General features: G+C 44.9%; 1 long non-coding RNA gene across 1 annotated transcript; it reads right to left on the bottom strand.

The window, feature by feature from the left end:
• Positions 1-802: 802 nt before the first annotated feature.
• Positions 803-9,350, bottom strand: LOC117283175. The gene is made up of 3 exons (XR_004514190.1): positions 9,109-9,350; positions 1,077-1,157; positions 803-864 (listed from the first exon to the last, which is right to left on the bottom strand). It is a non-coding gene; the product is annotated as an uncharacterized LOC117283175 (long non-coding RNA).
• Positions 9,351-12,904: the final 3,554 nt, after the last annotated feature.

A 12,904-nucleotide genomic window follows, 5' to 3' on the forward strand; every position in this document is an offset into this window, starting at 1 on the left:
TTAACTGGAAAGGATTAGGAAGGAAGCAGTCTTTCCTCTGATCGAGGTACCATCGTGGCATTTGCTTATAGGGACTAAGAACAAGTATGAAATATCTCAGTCCGGACAGCTGATATCCAGGTCGAGATTCGAACCCAACACCTCCAGCGTGCAGGTTTCGAGCGTTATAGCTGCAAGAGTCTGCTCCGTCTGTTCTTTTTTATTCTTAATGACGGCTCACGCATTGCTTTCGTAAAACTGTGTCGGTCTAGATATATTATATTTATATAATTATATTTATATATATGATATAGTTTTACGTAGGTTACAGTGCGATTTCCGTTCCTTGTTTTCGGGATTTCTGAAATAGTTAGCCTACTACCTTATTTTTAAAAGATAAAAGTAGGTAAATGAAGTCACCTTCGTGTGCGTATGTATGTGTATTCCTCCAGCAATTAACTTCTTAATGGCTCAACCTATCTTAATGAAACTTAGTACTTCCTAAGGCATTTTTTTTTCCATTGGCGCTACAACCCTAACGTGGGCCTAGGCCTACCTCTATGAAACTCTCCGTTTCACTTCGGTTTACTAGATCTTAGACTTTCGGTAGGACTCTTTGGGCGGGTGATCATCTCGTTGCAAGGCCACTACCTGTACACAAACACAGAGAAACGCCCACATAACATCCATGCCCTGAGTGAGATCCTAACCCACGATCCCGGCTTCCGAGCGAGCGAAGACAGTGCATGCCTTAGACCGCTCGGCTACCGTGACCGGCGTCCTAAGGCATACACCCACCAAAATTCTGTAAGAATTCCTTGCCTCCACTGCCCTAGCCACTTTCACAGCCTCTTGCATTCCACTCCCCTAGCTACACTAGGGGACCTGTACAAATCACCAAGTTCCTTAAAATGCTTACTTGATAACCTGAAGTGTTCGCCTACTTTTTACACCTCTCAGATCTAAATATTTTCATAAACTCCTTCTTGCCGCCGTTTTAACGACACTTTTTCAGTACTGAAAATACGTAGCGTCAGATGGTAGAATGATAATTGAATATCAGACTGCAAGGCAGCGATCGTGGCACCAGCACTCACCTGGGTGGACTGAGGGAACCACGTGGAACCTCACCTCCGGACCCACACTTGCGAAGTAAGTTGGTTCACGAAGAAACTGCCCTGAAAAATTAAAAAGCGCCAGTAAGACAGTTTTTCAGTTACTAATAACGTGTATATCTTTATTTGAATTGGGGTTAGTAAATACTCACATCGATACTTCAACTTAAGATATTCGCTACGAAATTCGTGAAGATCCTTCTTCCAATGTTAGTCATTTCTCTGCTGAATACTGAGGACAAAACTCCATAAGGAACCAAATAAATATCAGATCTCTAGAAAGCACATCTCCCGCTGCGCAGTCACAGTGCAAACTGACTAAGTAATTCGGATGATGTATCGGACCTCCAAACATTTGAATATCGTTTAAAGTTACAGACTTCTCGAGCACTGTTCTTACTTCAGTATTGTCTTTCTAAATGAAAAATATTCACGATATCATATTACAGATACAGATTGTAGAATTATGCAGACAATACAGATGTCTACTCATTCTTTGAGAAGGGAGAAAATACGTATGTTGCGGGATAATTCTCAGGAAAACACGAACCTTTGATACAGAAGTTAATGTAACTAAAAGTCAGTTCATAGCTCACAGTGAAGTTGCATTCCCTTTACAAGGACCAGTCGCTAAATGCTGTGTTGGGAAATATTATTTATTCAAGAAATACGCGTTAAAAATCCTCGTGAAGCAGGAATCACAAATGCTGGCCTTGTCTTGTGAGGCGAGAGACATGCATATGCTTGGCTAGCTATATTTGTTTAAACATGGCTGTAACAGTTGCAGTGATGAGGCGGTCCCAACAATGGCACTTTCTTACTCACGTTAACGCTGAGTGTAATAACGGCATACAGGACGTTCGTCCCCTATTTGCCGCTTCTTTCGGGACATACGATTATTCTAGGTGTGAATCCATTTGCCGGTACATGCCGCAGGATACGGTCTTCTTCAGTTATTTCTATTTTTATGACTTTTTCCCGTTTCCCAAACCATTATAAGTCGGCCTGTAACAGCCCCAAACGTCATATAATCCTCTTCCTTCCTCCTCAGTAATTTTTTGCTTGCAGCTAAATCAGAGACCCAAGAACTAAACTGTCTGTACATTCACTCCCAGGCCTTCCTACGTCTCCTGTTTCGTGTTGCAGCACATGGATAAGGCAGTTAAGGGGTGTCTGTGTTCCTTTATTCTATTTTTCGTCTCCAAGCAAGCGATTATTTGCATTAAAAAAAAACAGCAGAAGACCAGAAGGAGGTGCGTGTTGCATAACTACACGCTCTCCATCAGATACTGTTAGGGCAGTCACATACATATGATATGTGCGGGACATGTAAAAAGTCTATAAGACGTTATAAATTTATAGAAAATTTTACTTGGTAGAAGTAAACTATTATTACATTACGCTTAAAAGTCTAAATCGTTGACACCGTGACGCGCGACAGTAAAACAATTCCCGGCAACGTGGCACTGTGACGTCACACTAGGTTTCCCTTCTGCGATCCAACCAGACACTAAACACTTGCCCCCCACGACGCAACGGCAGGGCAGCCCCTGTTACGCAACGTAACAGTAGCTTTGCTTCACGCCCCCCCCCCTCGCCTGATTTCAAGTACAAACAGCACACGTGACGTGAATCTGAAGCGACAGAGCGCGAGGCAATATCTGAAGGGACAAGCCGGCTCGGAATTTGCGCAAGCCATTACAACAATTACTGAGGTGAGAATATAACAGATATTTAAGGCTGTAGTTATTTCTAGACGCTATAGAACAGTGAAGGTGTTCCAATTATTTGTAGTTACGAATGTCAGATGTCCAGTCCATTCGACTCTCATTGCAAACCCCGTGTGCAGTCAGTAATACGTGAAGATACTGACATTAACCTTAAGGAAACAAGGCGTGAGGACGTGGATGGGATGCGTCCGATTGGAAATGTGGTGCGAAAGTAACACCATCTCTCGAATGACGTGAGCAATTTTAAGTTTGCCGAAACAAAATTGTAGGCCAATGACTTATGACTCTTAACGAATCTCTTGTGCACTTGATGTAAGGCAGACAACTTCCTCTGAAAAGGATATAATTAGTGTGAATCTGTAACAATAACAACAGTATTGCTGTCGCGGCTTATTGCAAGATTCAGTCCCGACGTCCGACTAGAGGAGATGAAAATCATGATAAAACCCAGCCGCTATATCGCAATCCTCGATGTGATTCGAATACAAGCAAAGAGCAGTGTTGCTATACAGCGTATACATTGTCTTGAAAAGGGAGAATACTACGTATGTTGCGGGATAATTCGCAGGAAAACACGAACCTTTGACGCAGAAGTTAATCTAACTAATGGTTAGTTCATAGCTCACAGTGAAGTTGCATTCCTTTTACAAGGACCAGTCGCTAAATGCTGTGTTGGAAATACTATTTAGTCAAGAAATACACGAAACATATAAATCCCTTCTGCAGACGAAATGCAGAAATAGTGTTAAAACAGGTGGTACTTACAGTTACCGCCGTGTTTTAAATGTTTAATTTAAATGGTAACGGTAAAGTTATCCATGAGCTTTAATAATTAAGCAACACGCCATGAAGACGTATGGGAAATGGAAGTTTGGATGGATCTACTGGCAATAGAAATCTGACGCCTCCGTCCTGCCCCTAGCGTAGTCACTATACCCACTGAGCTATCCCGGCAGATTTTCATTTGAATGTGTAAGTCAGTCGGATGGAAGTACAAATAATTTTACAGTATAAAATGACTCGTAGCACAGTCCAGTGTGATTGATTTATAATAGTTTTATTTCAATATTTTATTTTCCATGACATGTTTCGGTAGGGATGACCATCTTCAGAAGAACATGATCAGCATTTAGGAACCCACTATTATAACAATGTCATTAATATATATAAAAGTTATACCTTGTAATGACAATGGAAATGTTCTCTCTCTCTCTCTCTCTCTTTCAGTGTCGAGTGCAACAAAGGCATACAGGGCGTTCGCCCCCCTATTTGTCTCTTCCTTCGGAATACACGATTATTCTAAGTGTGAATCCATTTACCGCTACATGCCGCAGGATACGGTCTTCTTCAGTTCTTTCTATTTTTATGACTATTACCGCATCCCAAGCCATTATAAGGGGGCCTATAACACCCCCAAACACCCCACGATGGAAATTAGTGAAGCGGTTAGGGGCTTGGAAATTGAAGGAACCAGACGGATAGAATTCGTCATTGGGGACAAGCAGTACACCCACGATTTTGTGGTAGCGCCCTTTCCGATCCAGAAAGACGGAATTTTTGGGCTAGATTTCTTGAGAGGGCTAGGCGCCCGCATTGACATAGCCGCAGGAGAGATAAACCTGGACGGCCAGACAGTCAAGCTGATGTACCCTCCGTGAGGAAGGAGGAAGGCGAATATTCAGAAGTCAACGGTTAGAAGGACGGAGCCGCGACCTCAGGAAAATGTAAATGAGGAAGCAAGGACGGCTACACGCAAAACCACAGAGTCAAGAGGACTAGTGGATGGCGAGATAAAGGAGGCCTCAGCCAAACCCAGTGATACAGAATCGTCAACAGAAGACGGGCAGGTGGAAAGACTCAACCAGTGGCAAGCAGTGATGCCACAGGCGGTACACCTAGAACCTAGAACACTTTTGGTCACAAGAGCCAAGATAACAGATCAACAACGGAAAGCTGTGCCGAAAGCATCCCTCAACAGATGGGTACATTCCGAACCGGTGGAGATACCGCTCCGAGGAGTTTATACGGCTCGGACAGTTTCCGGCGTTTTTGCGAGTACAGCGTTGATAGAACATCGCACTCGCAAGACGCGTGAACGCAACGTCAGCGAGGAGCAAAGTGCAAACGTAATTACCGACTGCAGTGCCCAGCTGATTAACACCAGCAGAGAAAGTGTTACGTTGAAAGCGGGGACAAAGATCGCTAACGTCTGTGACATCACGGAAGCAGACCTCATAGATGACGTCACAAACGACGAAGCGACCATCCGACCAAACATATTGAAAACGGATAGGTACCCCCGACAACTGGACCCCAAAGTGAGGGAACAAAATGCCAATGTACCTAGGTTACTAGAGGAGAATATCAGCCACTTAACAGCAGAGGAAAAACGAGTTATAAAACCAGCTCTGCTCGAATATCAAGATCTCTTTAAAAAGACGGAGAATGGGATAATTCCGCGCACGGACTTCGGACCCCATGAAATTGATACACGTGAGGCGGAGCCTGTAAAACGGAATCCATATCGTATCGCGTATGCTTGAGACGAGCTGAGAAACCAGAGTGACGATATGGTGGAACGAGGAGTGTTGACGAAAGCCGCCACGGAATGGGCCGCACCGGTGATCTTGATTAGGAAGAAAAGTACGGACGGAACGGTTAAGTACCGATTCTGCGCAGACTTCAGAGGCCTGAATGTAGTGACGAAGATTCCAGTGTTCTGCATGCCTCTAGTGCAAGAGAACCTGGACAGACTAAACGGAAATCGATATTTTTCATTTGTGTACCTCAAGGACGCCTACTATCACATTGAGATACGGCCAGAGGACAAACCCAACACAGGGATTACAACGCCGTTTGGGACGTACCAGTACGAAAGATTGGCGTTTGGACTAGCAGGTTCCCCATACACTTTCACCCGAGTTATGGACGAAGTTTTGTTACGACTAGGTCAAGTAACATGTTTAGTTTTTATGGATGACGTGTTAGTTTTTGGTCGCACGTTACAGGAACATACGGAACGCTTGCGGGAAGTCTTAGAGAGGCTACGTTCCGCCAAGTTAACTTTAAATTTAGAGAAATGCCATCTTGCGAAAGACAGTGTAGAATACTTGGGCCATTGTGTGACCCGAGAAGGGGCTGGACCCAGTGAGTACAAGGAGAGGGCAATTCGAAACTACCCTCGACCCCGCACTGTAACGGAAGTACGGTCTTTTTGGGACAGTACATTCCAAACTAGGGGGAAATCAGTCGACCCCTCACCGTATTGACAAAGAAAGACCACAACTTCCAGTGGGACAAGGATCAGGAAGAAACGTTCAGTCGCTTGAAAGTAGAGATCAGCTCCGATACGGTGCTCGCTTACCCGAGCATGGATCCCTCTCACGAATTTAGGCTACATACTGACGCGAGTGACCATGGGATCTCGGCAGTTTTAGCCCAAGTAAAAAAACGGGAAGGAACGACCCGTTAGTTACGCGAGTAGGCAGCAGACCACTGCTGAAAAGAAGCTGTCAGTTACCGAAAAAGAATTGTTGGCAGTCGTGTATGGAACGAAACAGTTTAGATGCTATTTGTATGGTCGCAAGTTCACGCTCGTGACTGCCCACAGGGCATTATGTTGGTTACTGAAATTGAAAGATCCTAGTGCAAAACCCACCAGATGGGCTCTTCGCCTATCGGAATTCGAGTACACGGTACTCCATAGACCGGGCAAATACCACTGTGTACCAGACGCCCTGTCTCGCCACATCGCGACCCCCACGATGGAAGGACAAGTAAAGAGATCGGAGGTGAAATCGGAACAAGAACTCGACGTGTTTTGCAGAAAGGTGAAGGAGGGCCTAAGCCAGCGGAAAGACTATATGGTCCTTCCTATACCGGAAGGAACACCGCGGCTAGTGATACCCGAGACGATGGTGGGCAGGCTCATACGGGACCACCACGACGCCAAGCATGCGGCGCACGCTGGAGTTAAAAAGCTGCAACACTGGATGTGCAAGAAGTATTATTGGTCCAACCTTCACCGGGACGTAGAAGACTACGTATTGAGTTGCGACCAGCGCGCCCGTTTGAAGGCAGGTCGCGTGACCACAGCGCCCATGGGTAACCTACCCGAGGCTAGAGGGCCAAGGGAAGTAGTTTCCATTGACATTACGAGACCCTACGCTACTTCAAGGAGAGGTAACAGGTACCTCTTAACGTACATCGATCACTTCACGAAGCGGGCAGAAGCAGTGCCACTTCCAGACCAGGAGGCTATGACAGTAGCTAGCGCCCCGGCGATGCAGATTTTCAGACGCCACGGAGTGTGTGACAAACTCCTGAGCGATCAAGGACGAAATTTCACATCGGACTTAATCCGAGAAATCTGTAGACTTTTGGGAGTGGACAAGATATTTACAAGTCCATACCGGCCCTAAAGTAACGGACAGGTGGACAGGTTTCACCGCACCCTCCACGCGGGCCTGGCTATGTATGCGGACCCCAGTGGGACGAACTGGCACGAACGGGGACGAGCATCCGAATCTAGTGTTATGGGCATACCGTTCGCAGCCGCACACCAGCACCGGCTATTCGCCCTACCACTTAACGTACGGATCAGAGATGAAAGGACCCGCGGATCGAGAATTAAAAGCCTACCAGAAGCAGCACGCAGAGGAAATTGGAGCACGGGGAAGCGTAATACGATTTGCCGCTAGACTATGGCAAGCCCGCCAGTTAGCCAGAAAACAGCTGGAAAGGGTAAAGAGGGATCAGCAGACTCGCCACGACAAGCGAGCACGGAGAATCGAATACCGCCCAGGACAGGTTGTGTACCGCAAGCAGATGGTCAAGGGCAGGAAGCTTGAACCAAGATGGCTAGGACCATACACAATAGTGAGAAAGATCTCGGATATGATCTACAGAGTACAGATCGGACACAAGGAGGTAAACCTCCACGTCGAACAGATCAAAATGTGGAGAGCGTCAAGAGAAGAGGTGTGAGAGAGAGAGAGAGAGAGAGAGGACAAAACAGACGCAGAATGAGGGAGCAGAGACCCCTAATTGCGAGAAGCGATACCCCAGACTCCAACGACACACTGGTATTCACCTCACGAGCTCACGAGAGCCAGATTGCAAATGAAACAAACAGCGGGATCAGCAGTAATGCGATCGCCGACGAAGAAACAGAGAGAGGGAGTGAGGACTCACCAGCATTACGCGCCACGGAGCCAAGCGTGTCCAGCGAGACTCGACATCGTTATTCACTACGGCCCCGGAGCCAACGAAGCTACAAAGAATAAAGACGGCCGGAAGTGGAAACACGCGTAAATTTCACAAAAGTAGACGTTATAAAGAGGGATTAGACTTAATTAATAGAAACGTTGGACATATTAGGAAGTTTGGTTTAAGTAGGCCTGGTAACGACATACCGGGAGACTCCTAGTTTGATACCCTTCACACGAAATGTTCTTAATTTTGTGTAGGGATAATTAAGACAGTTGGACCAAGGCTACATGGGTTTAACAGCCTTGAAACTCGGAGAGCGTGCAGTTGTTTGTGCACCCACTAAGAGTATTCATTGGCCATGAGTGAGGCAGTACGCCTTGTACCCAAACACTGAGAGAACCGAAGGGATGGACCTACATGATTTCCAACCCGCAGCCTTACCCACACACGAATCAAGGTTAGGACAGTGCTCACCGACGCACTGGAGGAAAGAGTAGCAGTACCCCCCCCCCCAAACAGGAGGAATAGGTAATAAGAGTGTGGGAAATGACACCGATGGTTAGAAGAGTTAGGCAACCGTTTGGAGGAGTAAATTGTGAAACCAATCAGGGTTACACTTTGGGTATTCGGGAAGTTTGAGTAGACAGGTCATGCTAGGAAACAGCGTAAAATCCATGACTGTGTGAGTAGCGACACTTGCAAGGGTAGAAGCAGGTGGTTGACGCCCAAAGCTATCCTATGAGTAACGGGACGAGAAAGACACGGAGGTCATCCCACGACGAGAAGGCTGCAACTGAGTCAGCGGAGAGCTGACACTGCCAACGGGACGGCCGAGTCCAAGGTCGAACCGTGCGATCCAGGGGTGGTTGTGCCACAGCCCCCGGACCAGTTACCCACGACGGAGGTCGAGTAGCGGAAGCAGCACCCGGCGCCGCCAGGAGGCGGATTCATCACCGACGCCGCCCCTGAGACGGCGACCCGAGGACGGCAGCGGGCGGAGCCAATGACCGGTTCCCTAACAACAGTTGCAGAATCGGCGTGAGGCTGTTGAGACATCAGGAGGCGGTACTCACCTTTCGAGCACCCGGAGCCCAGCGAAGCAGTGAACGCAGAACGCTTTCAGACTAAGGTGTTCCAGTGATAAAACGGACGGAGTGAAAGACTGAAAAAGAAAGGAATGGACAATCAAGAACTTATGCTCAAATTATGTATGTAACATTGATGTAAGAGGGTACATGTTTTGTTTTTGTGTTTCAAGGAGAGAAAACAAGTGTAATATCCCCCCTTGACAGGAAGGATATTCCAAGTTTTGCGGCGGGGGATGTAATGCCGTAAAATTTCGGCATTGGTTTTGTAACTTTTATGTATTAAGTTATCTTGGGTTCACAGTTACAGGAAGTTAATGTTTGAAGTAGAATGCAGGAAGTAGCAATGTCAGTAAGAAATTGTCACATTGCACAGCACCGCTGATTCACGCGGAACAGACGGCCAAGGCGTACAGAGTGTCAACTCAGCGAGACGGCATGAGGAGATTCACCCTCTCTACCGAGATGACCAACGAGTGACGGACCTTGGGGGAGAATTCGCTCGACTAAGGGGCGGAGCTTACCCCAAAACAGGAGTCAGCAGAGGAAAGGTTATAAAGTAGCGAACACAACTGGAGGAGCTACCTTTCGGAATCCACAACGATCAGTCTATAATCAATCAATTGATCATTCGATCTATCCATGTATCCGAGTGACAATGTTAAATGAGTAGCCAGCCAGAGGCCAGGAGGGCCAGAGCCATGGTCGTGCCAGACCAAGTGAGGGGACACCATCAGCTTCCTACACCAAGTAAGTCTTAACTGTTCATATCAGTAATGGTTATAAAGTGTGATATTATTAAAGTGCCATTTCACAAGGTTAGGGCAGAGAGGGCGAGAGAGTAGGCCCTGAGTAGGAACTACCACGAGAGCTAGGATGGTGAACCCAAGCGAGTGTTTATCTAAATTATATTGTGTACGTAACCGGCAACTGTCGGCTACGAAAGGAGATGTATATAAGTGTATATATTAGTAGACGAGAGTAGACCGAATAAGGGGGATGTGTGTGTTAATGACTTACACCAAAGTCACACCCTCTATTTCCCCGATCTTCCGTACTCACAGCCAAGAGATAGTTAACGGGGCAATTACCAAGCGCTTAGCCTTGCAACTGGCCATTCCCCAAGGGCGCAACAGTAGGAATGGCAGAAGAGGTGGAGAGAATCCTCCACCCCCCCTCACGCCATAACAGTGCGTATGATGTATGAACATACGCAGAAATAAGTGTACAAAATATAAAGCCTTTTAAAAATGGCTGAGCGACCTATATGGATAACTTCACGTGGAATGACCCTATGTTGCGTTTACAATGACGAGTGTATCTGCTCAGTACAACACCGTGCAAGTAGCATGGAAAGATCTGCTTGCTACCAGTTTCATGCCGGTTTCTTGCTTTGCTTACTTTTGGACCTTGAAGACTGAATCGATAAATTCATCCGTAACATCGATTGTCATTCATCGGAGTGCACCGCATTATATCGCACAATTCTGCTACTAAAATTGAATTCACATGCGCATTATTTAAATCGTTCCTTCTCTGTCCATCACGAGGGTTCCCGATGTGATCCGGCGACCGGATAAACCCTTGAGAAGAACTATTAAAAATGAACTGACAAGGAAGGAAAGACAGAAGATGTGGAACTTGCGAAATATTTTTAACCAAAATCCTCCTCTGGATTTTCAACAGGCATTACAGAAAATGAAATACAGGTACATGTAGACATTATCAAGAATTTATGTACTATATATATTTCTAAAGAATCTTGAAGTTAAGTTTATCTAATTAAATGAATACTTCTCGATCGTTAATCTTATACTCTATATCAGTGATTCTCAAACTGTGGGGCGCGACCCCCAGGGGGGGCGCAGCATACTTTCCTACAGATAAAAATTAAAACTGCCATAAATCAATTAGAAAAATAACAAAAAATAAAAATACATATAGAAAAACGTTTGATGAGTACAGGCTTCAATTATTATGAATTTCAAAATAACTAATAATTATTCTTTTTACCGGCAATTATAAAACGCGTATGCCAGAGACAGCGTTGATAGTTCGGCAGCAGCCGCATCCTCTAAAATCCTCTAAAGTCTTGACTTCTTAAAATGCTGTGTGAGGAAATGGGTGCTGAACACACTGCTCTGTTGTTCTTTTAGTGATGCTCGGTGGCTTTCAAGAGGCAAGGTATTAAAGAGAATGTTTAAGTTGAGGCATGAGGTGTTCTGTTTTTAAATGGGGAAAATCACTCACTGGCAGGCAGTTTCAGCAACAAGGATTTTTTTATTGAAAATGGCTTACCTCACAGATATATTTGAGAAACTAAATATCCTCAACACTTCACTTCAAGGGAATGAGGCAACTGTACTTTCTTGGAATGACAAAGTGAAGGCATTCATGAGAAAATTAGAGCTCTGGAGAAACAGTATGGAAAGTGACACGCTAGACATGTTCCCTACTCTGGTGCCAATGGTACAAGACAGTGCTTCCAATGGACATAAAAAGCTGCCTACTTGATCATCTCATAATGTTGAAAGTTCACTTCGAAAAATACTTTTGCAATGGTTTTGGTAAATTTAATTGGATTAAAAATCCATTCGAAAATGCTCCTAGGCCATTATCTCTGAAGGTAAATGAGCAAGAACAACTCACCGATCTCAGTAGTGATACTTCATTAAAAAGTAAATTTAAGGAATTGTCTTTGTTGGAGTTCTGGATACATATTGGCAAGGAATTCCCAACTTTGAGCCAAAACGCATTGAAAATCCTGATTCCTTTCGCAACAACCTACTTATGCGAGACAGGCTTTTCTGCTTTGGCAGCTATAAAGTCAAAGCATCGTTCAAGGCTAAATATTGCTAAAGAAGTTAGAGTGGCCTTTTCTAATATTACACCACGTTTTGATAAACTTCGTTCTCAAAAGCAGGCCCATCCATGAAAGTTGACATTTAAATGTTTGATTTTCTTTGCAGAAAAAAATTAAATACTTGTTGGTTAAATATCGTTTCATTTCAATACATATTTTGGTTAATTGCAAGTGTTAAAACTAATTTTTATTGTAGGCCTAGTATTGTGATACTTTAATTTTGAGTAAGAAAACTGCTAAATAGTATGTAGAAAAACACAAAATAATCTGAATGAAATGTCAAACATACCATGACTTCTATTTTGATAAAAAAACAGGCTGGGGGCCTGAGAGTGTTTTCTGTTCTTACGGGGTGGCTCAGAGGTAAAAAGTTTGAGAACCACTGCTCTATATAATAACGGCTGCTTGTTTATGGCCTATCTTTACGAATCACGAAACTGAAGATGAACAGAGCAGTAAATGTGGGTGTAGATTTTGACGTCGTCAACCTACTGTCAGATCTCAGGAGTGGCCACACATATAATTTACTCTTTCGCTTTTATTTCAGTCACTAAAGGGGATTTCAAGTTTGCGCCGTGCCTCCAATGACATCAGCTCAATTTCAAATTGAAGGGGCCATGTCACTAGACGCTGCATCAACTCGCACGTCACGTGTTCCTCCTCTCGCGCAGGCAATGTCATGGCGGTTCCGTGTGCATATCCTCTCCTCTACTATGAAAACAGAGAACATCATTAAAATTATGGTGTTCTGGTACCTATTTTATAGATAAGTACCAACATTTCGGAGGAACCTGCTGCCTCTATCTTCAGAGTTATGCGCTTATACCTAATCCTACATACCTTATGTAATATTGTGGCGTATTTCCTCTATGCAGGAACTGTTGAGCCACAGAGGCCTCGGGGCACGCGCGCAACGTGAGA

The sequence above is a fragment of the Cryptotermes secundus genome, unplaced genomic scaffold, assembly GCF_002891405.2.
Source record: "Cryptotermes secundus unplaced genomic scaffold, Csec_1.0 scaffold1760, whole genome shotgun sequence".
Lineage (NCBI taxonomy): Eukaryota > Metazoa > Arthropoda > Insecta > Blattodea > Kalotermitidae > Cryptotermes > Cryptotermes secundus.